Genomic DNA, 16,511 nt, shown 5'->3' on the forward strand with positions numbered 1-16,511 from the left:
CCCCTTTCTATTATGTCATCCTTCCCAGGGGTATCATTTTGCAAGAAGAATGAAACCGAACTCTCATGAAATAATCCAGTTGTGTGAGGACATGTTATTGAAAGGGAAACAGTAGAGGTGATGACTAACCTTCCTTGCTTTCTCCACTATTTCCCTGATCCTATCAGAAACAGATTTAAAGGATTGTTTTTCTCTGCTTCCTGCCTTGTTTCCTTCCCCAGTTTCTTCCTAATTTGTTTAATTAATGAATGACACAAAAATGACGGGCACCATGTAAGGCCTGGTGTTTCATCAAAGATAAGTGTTATTCACTGAATTGTGGCGCCACCAAAATCCATATGTTCCAACCTCAAGTATCTCAAAATGTGACTCTATTTGGAGATGGTGCCTTTAAAAAGATAATTAAGAAAAAATAAAGTCATATAGGTGAAGCTTAGTCCACTATGACCAGTGTCACTTTAAGATGAGATCAAGATACAGGCGCACAAAGGCAAGATGATGAGAAGACACAGGGAGAAGATGGCCATTTACAAGCCAAGGGGGAAAAGCAACCCTGCCAACACCCTGATCAGGCAGGATGATTTAAAATGCGGTGAGTTTGGTCAGAAGGAAAACTCCAGTAAATGTATGGATTGTAAAGACAGAGCTGAGACTTTGATTGCTAAGAAGGAACAGAGAAATAAAAAAGATTGTCAGGGGGCATCCCAGGAAACAGTGGGTCTCCATCCTTTGCAGCCTCAAAACTGCAAAAGTGAAAGAAATTGCTTAGAGGAGAAAGCTACAGAGCACCATGCTCCAGAATGGCAATGGAGGTCACGTGAGGTTCCAAAATGGCAGCAGCCACACCAGGTTCCAGAATAGAAGTGACATAGAGAAGCATTTCCTCACAATCAGGTTCACAGGGCCCAGCAATTCAGGCAATTGATCCCTACAGCCAAGAGAGAAAAAAGCCTGGCTTCTGCTCCAGCTGTCAGCCAACAGAGGCATCCATGTGGCACTGATTTTAGGTGCAAGGAAAATGCACAAATTCTGAGGGTATGACAGCTTCCACTGCAATTATAAAAGGCCTGAGAGGCCAAGCAGTGTGCCCCCAGAGGGTAATATGTAAAGATATAAGGGTGAAGCCAAAGGTGCAGTAGAGATCCTAGAAGTCTAGAAAAGCCAGGAATGTGGATCATCCAAGGAATGCTGCAAAAACTGAGCAGAGGGGCCTTAAGAGAAAAGCTGTGGGAGCTGAAATCCCTGGAAGTGCCATGGGGGTGGAATTAACCAATCTTTTTGGAGCTTGCAACCAGATAGCTTCAAATGCTGAGCATGGAACTCTACTTAATGTTCTCCCTGCTGGATGTTGGACTTGCTTTGGTTCCAATGCTTTGTATTCCCTTGCTTGTAACTTTTGGAATGGGAATGTTTATCTTGTGCCTTTGCATTTTGGAAATGTTTAACCTTGTTTTATGTGCACAGGGGCTACAGTTAAGTTTGCCACAGACCTTGGAGGAGACTTGGGACTTGAACTTTTCAGCAATGTTGAAACTTTTAGGACTTTGGCAACTCTTGGAGATAGACTAAATGTCTTTTGTATAAAGAATGTGCATGAGTCTTTGGATAGCAGAGGTGTAATGTCATGGTTTGTGTCAGTGGCCCCTAAGCCTCATGCAATTATGGACTCTATCAAATCTGGCATTTGTGATTGGTTCATTGTCTAGAGCTCAGATTGGTGGTGTAAGTGCTACACCCACCTTGGGGTGGAGCCAGGATATGATGCAACAGTGGAAGGTCTCTCTTTCTCTCTCTCTCTCTCTGTCTCTCTCCTCTCTCTTGCCAACTCATACTTGCTGTTTGCAGCTGGCCATGAATGGCAGCCCACCATGCCACCCTGCCACTTGGAAACCACTGAGTATGAACTGAAACTTCTGAGAACTGTAAGAAATAAACCTTTCCTTCCTTAACTTTGGGCATCAGGTATTTTGTCTCAGCAACAAGTAAAAAGTAACTAAGACAATTTGACTTTTTTAAAGAAGCAAAACATTACTTGGTAAGAGAGATGCTTGAGCAGTCTACTTCCTGTCAAAAACAAAGTGCGAAATAAATGAGACTCATCAATTAGTTTGAGGACAAATACAGGATAAGTTCTAAAATAGTTTGAGAAAAAATTATGTGTACACATATCCACCCAGCATGAGTACAAAAAGGACAATCATTAAAATGATTAACTGGGGCCAGGGAGATATCACAGTGGCACCATTCCTGCCTGGCAAATACAAGGTCCTGAGTTCAATTCCCAGTATCAGAAAGAAAAAAATGATTAACTGATTTATATAAATCTAGTCTTCTTTCTTTAAAAGAGACAGCAAATGTATTGCATTAGCAACTTTATTTTATGCTAGAGAATCCCATTAGCTAAAAAAAAACCTTAGTGTGTAATTGTACAGAAAATACACAAATAAAAATAAGAACCTGCTGTCAAAAATGAATGGAAACAATCCAAATTTCATAATTTCTCCATAATACTGAAAAATATAGCTGGCCATGGGAAAAAAATTTTAATGGTCACCTTTGATACTGGTTTAGAGAAGAAATCAAATTTTCTTTTGTATGTTCATTTTCACTCATGATATTGTTTTACTGGGTTGCTTAACATGTGGCGGTGGGGTGATAAACACCAGTAGGTTATAAATCTGAAACAAATTTATAAAAAAAAACTCCTCTTTTAAGAAGCTGCTCTTTAGCATAGTTAAGAAGTCAGGATTCTGCCCCTGCCCTGTCTCTGTCGCTCTGGACTCCTGGGCAGGTGACCACAGCCACCCCAGGGCCTCAGAGGTCCTGCAGCTCTCAGTAGCCAATGTCATGCTTTCCTCTCTTACCTGTACCGCAAAATTTTCTTTCTAAGCTTTTAGAAACAAATTAGCACCTAGACGTATGCAAGCATGTCATTATTTCACATGAGAAATCTTTAAGTAAAACCTTAAATATACTTGAGTTATCCTCCCTGTGTTAAATTATAAGAAAAGATAAATTATACAGTTACTTCACTGTTATAAAAATAAATTCTCTTCCTAGCCATTTTGTTTATTGGCACAATTCAAAATTTAAACAGTATAATCAGTATGTATTTTTGGTATTCATATGAAATTAGTTCTTCATAAATATGAATCATGCTATTGTGTGTATTATGATATTCTTTAACTACTGACATTTGCATACTACACACCTCTTATCTACAGTAGTCAAAAAGACTACAGGAGATTTTGGAAGCTGCAAAGTGCTTTTTAATACCAAGCACAGCAAACAGTAACTTAGTCTTTAAGTGCATGTAAGAGAGCTGGCTGTTGAGTAAAATACACAGGAAAATATCTCCACTTTTCTAAAGCTATCAAGCTCTGGAAGAAATTCATAGATAGTAAACCCTATGTAGTAGGACAATTATAGAATTACTCATTTCAGGCAGAATAAAGACATCTTAAAATACCTTCAAATATTTCTTTGAAATATATTTTTGAAGTTTTTCACCCCTATTAATATGGATTATAGATTTTTTTCCTGTAAAAAGTAGAGGAAAACAATGGTGGTTTAATTTAAATATGCAAAGGCTAAAAATAATGAGCACCTCTGCTTATGTAACATTTGAGAAGCGCTAATGTGACTCCCTCAGAAAGGCAATCAAAAAGTGGATCATTTTGCAGTGGACCTTTGGTCAATGTTTCTAATATCTGGCTTCTAAGGGGGTTTGGCTGTGACAGCAGCCATTCAGTGTATAAATCTACATAAACCACATTTCCTGGCAGAGATAAGGGCACGTAAGAAATAACTTGTTGCAGAAGCCACCAGCGGAAACTGTCCTTTGAAATTATGTCCAGCTTTAAACTTAGTAGTCTCCTTCTCTCCCTTCTCCCATCCCCTCAGTACTGGGTGATTCAACCCAGAATCTTCATACTGAGTTACACGCCCAACCACTTTCTCAAATTTTGGGACAGAATCTCACTAAGCTGTCAAGCTGCCCTGGTTAGGCCTAAACTCCTCGGAGTCCTTCCCCCTCAGCACCCGGCCCCCACCCCTGCCAGGGCTAAGATAATCGCAGTCCATCACTACCACGTCCAACTTAGTTGCTTCTGGAAGCATAAAAGCATTATTTTTCTTCTTGTACAATAATTCATCCTAAACCAAGATGCCATTTGGAAATGGAGGCTGGGAGGCGCAATACTGTTTTTCAGATGCAAAATTAAGAGGAAGAATGACAAGGGAGCAGGCAGCAGATAGCTTTGTAAGCTGTCCTGGCCGACTTGCCCACATGGCCTGCAGGCCCGGGAGCTCCCATCAGCAGGGCTGCTCTGGGTGCGCTGGACAGAATGACAACACGGGTGCCAGGGAACTCTGTGCACCTCACACCACAGTTCCTAAATCAGAAAGTGCGGTGTGCAGCTTGGGGATGTGAATTCCCATGCCCTGGATGGTTCTGATGTTTGAGAACTGTGGCTCCACAGCACGTGACCTCCTGATTCTGCTCATTTTCACTTGCCTAATAATGCCCTTCCCTCGGCCCTCGGCACTAACTAAATAACCCTGCCTCTCGGGCCCAGCTGGTCCATCCAACTTGGACAAGTCTATCACTTATAAACCACAATTCAAAGTTACCTGTATTTGCTGGGATTTAATCACACCATACCTTAAATCATCCTCTAAATTACACAGGGTTCTCGACTTGCAGTGGCTCAGCTTCAGTTTTTCAGCTTCACACTGGAGCAGTGACACACATTCATTAGAAAGCGTACTTCAGATTTTGAATGTTGATCTTTTTCCAGGCAAGGGACAAGGCAGCTGGTCCCAGGACCCAAACGCTAAGGTGCACTGTGCTGCCAGTGCTTTTTAAATACAAGAATTTAATAAATTACACAGCTATTCAATATGCTATTAGGAAAAAGAAAACAGGCTTTGGTTTGGATGATGCTGCCCAACTATGGGCTAATGTAAGTATCCTAGCACATCTAACATCAGCTCCGCCAAGCCTCGGTGTTCTGTGTTAGGTAGATCAAACGCATTTTCAACTTAGTACTTTCAACTTGTGTAACCCCATTCTAAATCAAAGAGCATCTGATTTCCTCCCACTGTACGTTTCATCGTTTCAACAGAAGTGAAGGCCTCTTGAAGGCAGGAACTATGTCTTTCAGACTAGTTTCCCTCCCATAGCTTCTCTCAGCGCTAAAGCCACACTAAGCCTTAAGAGTGTCTTGGTTTTCTGGCCTCTGTTCCTGTTAACGCCCTTCTCCTCTTCCACCCAACGTCCATTTATCCAAATTCACTCACTCAGCTCAAAGGACGCCTTTTCTGATCTGGCTCCTTCTCTGTAAAGAACTATTTTTCTTCTTTGAAAAAGCCCACAGCATCAACATTTTGTTGTTCTTGTTGCTTTTCTGCTTCATATTACAGTCATTTATATATTCTCTTTCCTCACTTAAAATGGAAATTGCTCAAAATCACCCTTAAAAAAGGAAGGAAATAATTTAGTATGCTTTAGGGCATGGATCTATAATTAGTATATTTTCCTCACTATCTATAGCTCTGATTTTGGTTAATCTAACTACACAGGAAGTAACTCTGTTTCAGAAAGATATGGTCTTTCTCCTAGACACACTGATGTCTGGAACAAGTCTGTGTGATCGGAGACAATTGTTACAATTTGTGTGGTCTAATGAGTGGTCTCAGAAGATTAGACTTGAAGTACCGGGAATCTGCAGGAAATCGAGCCAGAGGAAACCAGGGTGACTTAAGTCCCATCAGTGAGGAAGAAAAGGGCCTCACCCCAGGGTAAGGACCAGTAGCAGGGGTTTAATTGTTACCATGTCATGGTGTGAACCTACGGTACTGCTGTCTCACCGCCGTCCGGGCTAATGGGAACCTGATGCAGCCAGCTTCCTGACACCCACGAGTCCTGACTTCAAACACAGCAGAAGCAGAAGCAAGCAGGCTGTTCTCCCACTCACAGGTTTATTTCCTCTCCAACAAAGAAGCCGTGCCCCGTCTCCACCCCCACCTGCCAAACCAGGCTGCACCAGGGCCCCTTAGGACTTGGGGCCACTCTTCTAATTTTCCCCACTTAGCACTTAATTCTAACCTTCGACCCCATGAAAGTCTTCCAGAATTATCTCAGCAGCCTAGAGAACCTCTGGCTCTATGCTTGCATATCTAAGAATGAGAAAAAAACCTCACAGGTCATTTGCCAACAAATCGCACTTGGCCAGCTGAGAGTGTGTCTCAGGCCCAAGTGGGCACGTTGGGAAACCAGGTAAGAGAATTCCTCGTTGGTGAGGACGGGCAATGCCAGCAAAGGGAATCTGGCTGAGCCAATATTTTCGAGGTCTGGTTCTCTTCTTCCTAACAGCATCTTTCACTTCTGTTTGGCCACCAGCTCTCCACAAGAATCCGTCTGTTTATCTGCCTAGAAAAGTGTTTACAGTTCTTGGTGTTTGGGGTCAGCCTAAAGCCCCTAAGGCAGGCATGCAGGATCTCAGGTCTCCTCTTTGAGGGAGCTGTGTTCTGGAACTTACAGCTTCCTGGGCTCTTTTTTATCCCAATTCCCACAGGCTACCCAACCTCTGTGGTTTTCCTTTGCAGAGATTTCTATAGTTCCCTTTTTTACAACCCTTATCGACATGTAAACTCCACACTAGGGTGAAAAGGTAGGTGTTTAAGACAGACTGCAACAGCTGGCATAAACCGCTCCTTGAAAGGCTGTCTTAATGAAATGCATCTCTTTTTATTTGGGGCATTTGTAAGCAGAAAGGGAATGAAACTTGAGAAGATTGTGTGATAACCAGACTATATCCTGTCAAGAGAGTTTCTCCAGTAACACAGAGATGAGCTTCTAGATAGCCTACAGATAGCCTGCTTCCGCCCAGTGCCTCCCACCATAAATCTTCATTCTTACTCAGGTTCTCAGTGGATTTTTGAGGACAGAGCTCATTTCCCTGGAGAGACAGGACTAAGGAAAGATCTGGAATTCCTCCAGTTAAAAAAAAAAAGCCACCATTCTGCTTAGTCAACACAGCTCCATTAGAGTCAATATCCTGCTGAGGGGGGTTTACATTGTTCTAAAATCTATTTGCAGGTGGTCAAGCAAAGATACAGTTCCTAATCTGGACTTTTCTGAAAGAGAAAAGAAAATATTCCTCAGAATAAACACACACACACACACACACACACACACACACACACACACACCAGCCCTGAATTGTCCTTTTGTAAAGGAGCTTTCTTTTCTGACATTTTCTGCCTGGTTTTGCACTCTCCAGAAATTTCAGTAACCTGAGAGGTTGACAATACCTTTCCTCCCAGAGTTATCTACTACATGTATTCATAGTGCAATAAAACGTGTCATGTACTATTAACACCAGAAGAAACCAAAGAAAAGTGTTTACTTCATGGAAAACAAGTTTTGTGCATCTGTTCCAGTCCTGACTGGTTTTCTTAAGATTTTGACTCTAGAAGGAAAAGGCATTTATGGAGAAGCTAGGCCAACTGGGGTAATTAAACAACACTTTTTGTGCTAGAAGGAAGAAATTGAAGAAAACAAGTCTTCTCCAAGTTGGAGATGCATGAGTACTCAGACAACTTAAGAAACTCAGTGAAAGAGATTACATGTGCTTGTTATTCATTATCTGGGCTCCTTCAACTTCCTGAATGTTATCGTGCACTCCAGGATCCAGCATAGGTGGAACAGCTGGAGGTCCTCCCAGGCCCCTGATGTCACAGCTTATCAGTGTTGAGGGACACAATCCACAAGGCCATGCCTTCCCTGCTGCCCGCATAGAAAACACAGTCTGGTTTCCACCATGCTTTTTCTTCCTGCAAATGAAAGAACAGCTTTGCTTATGACACTGAACTACACAGGAAATCATGAAAGCACTAATGCTGCTGGGCAAATTCCATCCCTGGACCCAGTGTGGCAACATTCTGTTCTCTCCCCAACTTGGGGGACGCCCCAAAGTCCAATGCAAATTCAACTTTTGATTATCTACAAAAGAAATCGCACTTTTTAGTTTGTTTTCACTAGAAGAGTAGAAAGATTGAATAATCTTTTGAATTAGGAAATGTGCATGTGAGATAAAGCAAATACATACAACACAAGTGGAACTCACACTTGCCCTGGCACATGCCCTACAATCCATTGTTTAGTAAATTTGAAAGAAGTTAAATGTATGTAAATTTGAGGTTAGGAATGAGTATTTCTCAGATTTCCAAATACATTCATATTCTATAAATGTTTATTATTTTTGTTAATTTATGCCTCAAAAAATAAGCACAATCCTAAAGAAGTATGAATTTACTCCTTTGTGATAATATTCATAGGTAAAAAGGTCAATGAGTGGATGTTACCATTCCGTAATATTAGGGAGTGCTTACTGCGTACCAGGTCCTGTTTTGTGATAAATAAAACCACTCTGGGTCCTACCCTCAGCACTGACATCCTGGTTTAAAACAAAATGCAGTTTCACATCCTTTAGCCTAAGTAAGAAGAAACCAACATAATAAAACTTTCTCCATACTCATAACTTCTGCTCTCACCTGGACCAAAAGATAGAAAGAGCCAACTTTATCAATTGGCAAGGAAAATTCAAGACCATCAGGGCCATCCGGAGTGGCATTAGGAGCACAGGCTCTGGAGTCTAACTGGCTGGGCTGAATCTTGGCTTCTCCATTCTTCATGCTCGCAGCATGATACTTACCCTCCCTGTGAAGCTGTAAAATAAAGGTTATATTAATACCACCCCATGGGGCTACTGTAATGATCAGCTAAGTCACAACACATAGAGCGTGCCTGGAAAATGCACAGGTGCTCAGGAAATGCTAGCAATTGCTATTCGTATCTGGCCTCATCCCCAGCCGTGGCTCCACACACAGCCTGCGGGCCAGACAGGACCATTTCCCTTCTCTATGTTTGTCACAGTTTTCCTTGCAGGCCCTCTACCCTCCCACCTCCAACCCCATGACTGTACACATGGTGTTTCCCTGGTCAGAAAAGTCCTATCATTTCTTCCTTTCCTAGCAAACTTTTCTTGTATCCTCCAGCCACACCCAGATGACTTCCTCTAGCACAATCTCCTTGGCCCCGAGGCCAAGCACTGGGAGCTCCTCCACTTTCTATCCTGACACCTGTGCAGAGCTCTGAGGCTCTAAAGGGTAATGCACTCTAATTACTTTTGTGTTCCATCCTGCCAGGTGGGGGCTTCCATGATGCCATAGGTGAGGCCACTTCCATGTCTATTAAGTGGACAAATGAATTAATGAGGAAGGGATGAAGACAGAAAGGGAGGGAGTGTCCTAGGAACCTTCTAATTGGGATCCTAATGATAACTGGTGGAGCAGGCAGAGAGACAAGCGGGCAGTGAGGCGCTCTGCTGGGAGCCTGATGATAGTCTCCTCCTCCTTACTCTGTAGCACTGTGCTAGGGGCCTGGAAACCATGGTAGACAGACTGAGCAAAAATCAGACAGCAGCTAATGTTTAAAAATAACTTTACCATCTATAAACTCTGGAGCAGACACTTTCCAGCCTTAAGATGGAATCAGTACCAACATTTAGTCTTTAAGCATATGGATACCTGCATTCTTCGAGAGGGATGCTTGTCTATGGTTTTAATAGTACTTTCAAGTCTGGAAAATTCACATGGTTGCATTTTCTTCAGGGTACTTCTGAACAGGAACAACCTTTCTTAAACTGCAGTTGAAGTCCATGATTGCTGTCTTCACAATGTGCATTCTCTTAATCTCCGGCTCACCAAAAGCATTACGTTTTGATTAACATGTATTTGTATTAACAACAACAAACAGGAAACAAAGAAATGTCACCTTCCTAATACCACAGACCCCAGGCACATCAATGTTTACCAAATACACATGGAGAGAGAAAGCGGGGAGAGATTTTGTTTGAATATCTTGTAGACCCCAGTGCCAAGTGAGGAAAAAAACTTAGCAAAGCACTGCCTTCCTCTCAGTCTCTGAAAGTGTGGGTATTGTGTTCATCAGTATACACATTTCAAACTACTGAGAGCTTTTAATTTCACCTTTCTGAATAGAAACAATTAAACATTAGAAAAACAAAGTATAGCTTTTCAAGTTTCGAAAATGAAATCTCCAAATCCTCCTCTTAGTTTCTCTTTCCTTTCTTTGTCTTGGCTCATGACCTCACAGCGGTATGTAATGAGCTACACTCATAGCGTGATGGTTGGTGCCAGGGTGCTGTGCTCCCATGTTGAGGAATATAACTTTCTGCTCACTGTTTTCAGCATAGGCTCAATCCTTTACTTGGCTTTTTCATCCAGTAATTATTTATTGACCTAGCACAGGCATTTTACTGATGAAAGAGGGTACAATGGTAAGCAAAATCTGTTTTCTTTCCTAGGAAAGTTCTGAGTAGTTTGTCATTTTCTAGTTGAAGGTAATTTGCATGTATGTAACTAAGTGGTTAATATATTTGAGTATATACCACAAAAGTTGAATTGTTATAAATTTATTATTTTAACAAAATAGCATATCTGTGGTGCCCAGCATAATATCCAGATATAGTAGTCACTCAGCAAAAATATATTCCTTGCTTTCCTACCTTGGAAAACAAATCAGGTTTAATATTTGTTTGGGTTTTGACATACCCACTGAAAATCTGTCTGGGGGAAAATAACAAGCATAGTCTTTAGAAATAGACTCATCTAGGTTTCAGTGCTAGTACTCTGCAATAGATAGAGAAGAAATCTCAACAAAAGGAGCTTAACTATCTAAAACCAGAAATTCCTCATTTGAAAAAATGGGAGAAATTGGTGCCTATCTCAACCAGTTGTTTTAAGATTACTTGAGATGAAGTACGTAAGGCTCTGATCATGTAACTCCCACAACAACAGCATCTACTCTTCAATGTAATTGCTCTTCCCAATTTCTCTGCTTTGGGAAACCAACTAACTTATCAAAGTTGGACTTTCTCCAGGCAAAAACATATGCATAATTTGCAACCAAACATCAGCTACAGAAAGGAGAACAGTGAGATTCTGGGATCTTGATTATTTTTTCAAGATGCATCATGACCAGCACCTCTCCAGCAAGCCCTCCCCTAAACCGGCAGACACAGCCATAGAACACAAGGCATGCCCTCTTCCCACACAGTGACCCAAATCTCACACTATCGAATCTGCCTAGCTTCCTTATTCCATACGTTTACTAAGGCGGGACCAAATGAGGGGCTCCTTGGGGTTCCCATTTACATCTTCTCTCTTTATTAGTAATGCCCTGCAGGAGCACAGCCTCGGAGCTATCCTGGGGAGAAGCGTCACCCCCACGCCACCCCACCCCCAGCACCACCACGTCAAAGGGCCACCCTGTGGGCCTGCCCTGCCTGCTTTTGTTTGTGCTTTCCCGGGTATTGTTTTTACTGCTTTGCGTGAGTCAACAGCCAGACCATTGTGGCAGGGGCACAGCAGACAGTGCAGTTTACTTTGTGGAGACTGTGACTGAAGGAAGTCAGAGGCCCCCTAAAATTAGCTTTGGAAAATCTTTCATATAAAGCCATGGTTCTTAAATCTGGGGGAGTCTTGGGCTTTGGAAAATCTCCTTCTGGGGCTGAAGGAAAGCCACAGATTTTCTGCATGTAAAATCTGAATTCTGTTTCACATGAATCACAAACTTCCTTCAACCTTCCCAGGCACACTTGTAGGCATCTTCCTCAGTCTCTCCGTCTCTCGGAATCCCAAACCACACCTGAGTGCTTGTCAAGATGCTGTCTCTGGTGTCCCAACAACCCGACAACATGGTGAATGCCTCAGAATTCAAACACTGCTCAGATCCCACATGTCAGTCTGTCTCTATTCTGTGCACAGCTCTTCTTTAGAGACGGGTGGTCATTCATCCCACTGGGGACACCTTGGCCAGTTTCTTCAGGCCCAGACATGGTGCAAAACTCCAGAAGCACCTCAGTCCAAGAAAAGGAGCATTCTGCCAAAAGCACACTGCATTACAACAAATGAAGAATCTCATCTGGGGTCATTTTCTCATTGGCTGCAGCAGGCTCTAAAGTGATGTGCACACCAGAAGATTAAGGAGCCTGGGCAGCCCCGGAAGGGAGTTATTCTCTGCCTGGTTCAGGGGAAGCTGCTGTAGGAATTTTTGCCGCCAGCCTTTTGTTGAGTGACAAAAAAAGAAAAAAGAATCATGTGAAGGCTCCCAATTCAAATAGTGTGTACAGAATGCCAGGCCCTGGCTGCCCTGGAGAAAGCCGCTCTGGTGCCAGCTTAGGGAACAAATGTGTTCCCACTGTCTCCTGGAAAGGCTCTCCCCACCCCTGCTGAGGGGGTGGATTTCAAAGCAGCTGACTTCTTGCCCTTTTTAATAGGACTGCAAGTGTTCCTGTTTTAATTCTAAAACTTTCCCCCGATTTTCCACTCCTCTGATGCTTCCCCAAGAAAAGCTGGTATTCTGGGTCACTGGAATGGTGGCAGGTTATTAAGCAAAGAAAGAGGATTAGAGGGTCCATTCATAGCAGCAGCAGCAGCGAACACAGTTATGGTATTGAGAGCTCACGTTGCATGTTAATGAAATGCTATAAAACATCAAACCCTAAAGGTACCAGGAAAAGCCACCAAAATCCCTTCTGGAGTTTGCCTTCAGCAGCTGTGCCTCTAAAAGCTCCATGCCTTTCCCATACCTCCATAATCATGCTTTTCCTCTTTTCTAGACACACACAGACTCACTCCCAAACCGACTGTGCGTTATGAATGCTGACTGCCCCATCTATCCCTGACACCATGGAGCCTTTCAGTCTAAAACCCCCGGAGTCCACGGAGTCTGACCGGCACGCTGGGGAGAGGTGGACAGTAATTAAGTTAGCTGTTAGCTGCTGTGAGCTGACTTCGGTATTTCAGCGCAGCTGCTTACCTCTGTCTCCCTAGCCGCCCTCCCACATCTTCCTATGAGACCGGCTGTGTGTGTGAAGGAGGAGCTGTTTCCCACAGCTCTGATCTAATTCAGCTGAAATTCAATCTCCGTGTGACCCACCTCAGCCAGCGCTCTCCCACCCGCCGCCAGCCTCTGCAGGCTGTGTGTGCTGGCCATTTACACCGTCAGTCCAGCAGCCTCCCCTCCAGCAGCCCGGGTATAGACTTACGGTGTCAGTGGGCCAGCCTTGGGGGCCTGCCTGCTGCCCGGACGCTCACCCCTCTTCCCCAGTGCTCAGAGGGGACACTCTATACCTGCCACTCAGCTGGCTGAATGGAGTTTGTGAGTTACCACAGCAGAAAAGGCAGTGGAGCCAGCTGAGGCTGAGAACCTGAAACAGATGTAAAAGACATCAGGCTGGGTTGTCCATGGATGTTCAATGCCCAGGAAGATTTATGGTCCCCTTTAACCTTCTTTTAACATGGGTTGAACTGGGCTTGTTTTATAGCAAGAAAACAAGTCTGGCAGTCATACAGAAAATCACCAGAGCGCCGGGGTCTGCTCTTGGCTCTGTGGACCCTGGTTTCCCCTTTGTCCTCTTTCCCTCAAGCTCTGTCCCTGAACTTCTTTCCTTGGAGGGGACATCCCATGCCATCACAGACTCTTTAGAACTCTTTATCCCCAGACAGCCTGAAGCAGCCTGTGGCACTGACCCTAGATGGTGCTCAATTTGAGTTTGCATTTCCCTGCTGAATGAGGAAATGATAAATATCTTTTAGAAAGGCAGGGGTGACAGGGGCCAGCGCTGGTCAGTGATGCAGAGGACCCAACATTTTTCGGTCTAATCGTTACCTAATCATGTTATACTGGATCAGGCATACTTTCTTTTGACCAAGAAAGCTTTGAACTTTACTTTACACTTCCTGCAAGAAGAGGATTTCTACCTAGGGGCAGGGAGGCGCAGGAAGGCCCAGGTTTGTGGGTACCTTTTACAAGCTCCGGGAGGCAGAAGGGCCAGGGTTTACAAAGGCGTTATAATTAGGAACGATGTGTCAAGGCAGGCAGGCACCTCCTGAACCTGACCCTGCTCGCCTCTCTGCAGGCTCCAAGGGGACATGGGGAATTCAGCCTGGCTTCAGGACAGGCCGCCCAAGCCATTCTCCAGGGCAGAGAATTCTAGTTCTCTCTTATGCATCTAACTGCACACAGTTGGAAAGTGATAGCAAAGTCACACCTCCGTTACTTTTCATTATTTTTAAGAGCAATATAATTTGCATGAAAAGATTCCTCTTCACTAGCAATCCACTGACCTGCTCATCCTGATATATAGATAAGAGCAGACAGGTGGCAAATGTTTCCCTCACCCGCCCCTGGGCTTCCAGACTGCAAACCCTTCCATCTCTGTGGCCAAGGGAAACGTCCTTTTCACACTCAGTCTCACAGGGAGAGTTTCTCCATTTTTGCAACTGTGGGTAGGTGTGACCAGAAGAAAATTCGTGAGCACTTAGAAAAGCAAACAAACAAACAGAGATCCACTTTTTGGATTTCTCCTGGGCCCTGGGGAAGGTGTCATGGAATAGAGAAACTGTGGTTTTGGAGGAGGAGGAGACTCTTCCCTTCCCCGGGGAGAAGGGAGACTCTGGCAGCCAAGCTCAGAAATAATAGACTCCCTGAGTCCTGAGAAAACTGCCCAAAACGTGAACACATCAATCTCGAGGAAGCGAGCCTGGCGTTTACCGACTTAATTTCATATAATTATTTCAGAGTTTGAGTCTTTACAAGAAAGAGGGAGTGGAGGGAAAAGACCAGAAAATTGAAGGGGATGGGCAGAAAGGAATGAGATTGTCTTTGTTTTGAAGATTCCCATTTCTGCCGCCTGCCCAGGGCTCCATCCGGGCTTTCATCTTCCCGGAGCAAATGTGCAGCGCGCTCAGCCGCACGCGGAGCGGCTGGGGGTGGGTGACACGGTCTCATCTCGGGTCCATCTCTAAGAGACGCTTTAGTAAAGCCTCCTCTTGTTTCCTGGATCCTGGAGCACTGCGGGCACAGTGAAATGAGGCTGGGGTACCCAACCCAGTCCTGCCTCCTGAGGACAGTTACTGGGGTTTACACAAGTCATTAAGCTTTGGGGGACTCAACTCTATCTGCAAAATGCAGGGAACATAGCTCCTCCAGGCAAACACAGTGCAAAGTTTAAAAAAAAAGTGCTGTTATGCAAATGAGAGGTATTCCCCTTACAGTAATCGAGTGGAAGTAGTGTAAGTGTTCTGTAAGTAATTCAGCTTAACATTCCTAGTATTGACAGGAAAGTCAGAAGGGTAAAATTTGGCCGTGTAGACAAAAAACTGGAATGTCATCTAGATGGTTTAAAATGTAGATTACAAAGCCCCATCCTCCTCAAAGTGTAGCATGTAAAGTCCAGTGCAGGACTGTACTGAGTTTTAAACAAACACTTTGAAAGATTCTGAAGCAGAGTTCAGCAACCTGACTTTGTTTTGCAAAAAGAGGACATTTCTCACTTAGGCCGAGCTCTGCTCTCACTGGGACTGGGTGTGAGGACACAGCACATCACATTCACATCCCTTCATTAATATTTTAGAATCTATAACACGAGGGTCCGGGAAAAAACACAGCAGCATGGAGGATTAGGGTAGATGGGTTTGGTTTCCCCTTAATGATGAGAAAAATGCATGTCTGCTCTGAAAAGATGATAAATCGATCCAGAAAATGTTGCACAAGTGTTCTTTGCTAAGCTTCAGGGTCAAAGTCAACAATGTAAAAAAAAAAAAAATACCTCTGTCCATTGAAAAGGACTTACGTTCAGGACATTGCACAATGGGGCTGGTGTGGGTTACCTTGTCGGAGGGCCTTGTTCATTTACCCCGCTTTCCACAGGACTTTGCCAAAGAAGACAGAAAGGGAAGAAGGTTGAGAGGGAGATTAAACTCTTGTACTTGCAGTTTGTTTTTACACCTGTGGGTTTAAAACAAAACAAAAGTTAGAGACTATCATGATAACATTTTAAAGATGGTGAAATAGTTTGTATATGAAGTGGGGGATAATGAAACAAAGGGCCTTCCACAAAAGGACTCCCCTTGGAGGAACCACTACCTACACTAAGGGACAATAAAGCATGAGACTGAGGAAGAATTTTCTAGAAGGAGATGGATGGCTCCTGAAAATTTGAGGATAACTTTTCACCAACTCATTTACCTTGCAACTTTCCATTTCTGACGTGAGAAAAAGCAAAATAAAACAAAACGAAAAATGAGTAAAACTGATTGTTTTTAAACCCTAACAAAAATGGCCCTTGGAGAACCAAAACAGAGAAGCTCCACTGTATTTGATTTACTCACAAGGAAACAGTCCTTCCTCACGGTTCAATTACACGCGTCCAAGCACACGTACATACGTGTAATTATACTGCTCTTCTATGCTGACAGTAAACACAGAAAATGAGAAAAGTATGGCGGAAGAATTCCAAAGATAGGTACATTAATAATCACAGTGATAGGTGATGGCGGGTAAAGAGCAGGGAGACTGAGCTCTATTTAAAAGCTTACAAAATAACTTGCACAATCACAGACATCTAAGATTCTTC

At 43.5% G+C, this 16,511-nt stretch overlaps 1 long non-coding RNA gene across 1 annotated transcript; it reads right to left on the reverse strand.

Moving 5' to 3' along the window:
• Positions 1-6,731: 6,731 nt before the first annotated feature.
• On the reverse strand, positions 6,732-15,809 carry LOC134477904 (uncharacterized). The gene is made up of 2 exons (XR_010050199.1): positions 8,560-15,809; positions 6,732-7,839 (listed from the first exon to the last, which is right to left on the reverse strand). It is a non-coding gene; the product is annotated as an uncharacterized LOC134477904 (long non-coding RNA).
• Between the last annotated feature and the right edge of the window lie 702 nt (positions 15,810-16,511).

This window comes from Cavia porcellus, unplaced genomic scaffold (assembly GCF_034190915.1).
Source record: "Cavia porcellus strain 051 isolate PalLab524CR breed Dunkin Hartley unplaced genomic scaffold, mCavPor4.1 scaffold_10, whole genome shotgun sequence".
Taxonomy (NCBI): Eukaryota; Metazoa; Chordata; class Mammalia; order Rodentia; family Caviidae; genus Cavia; species Cavia porcellus.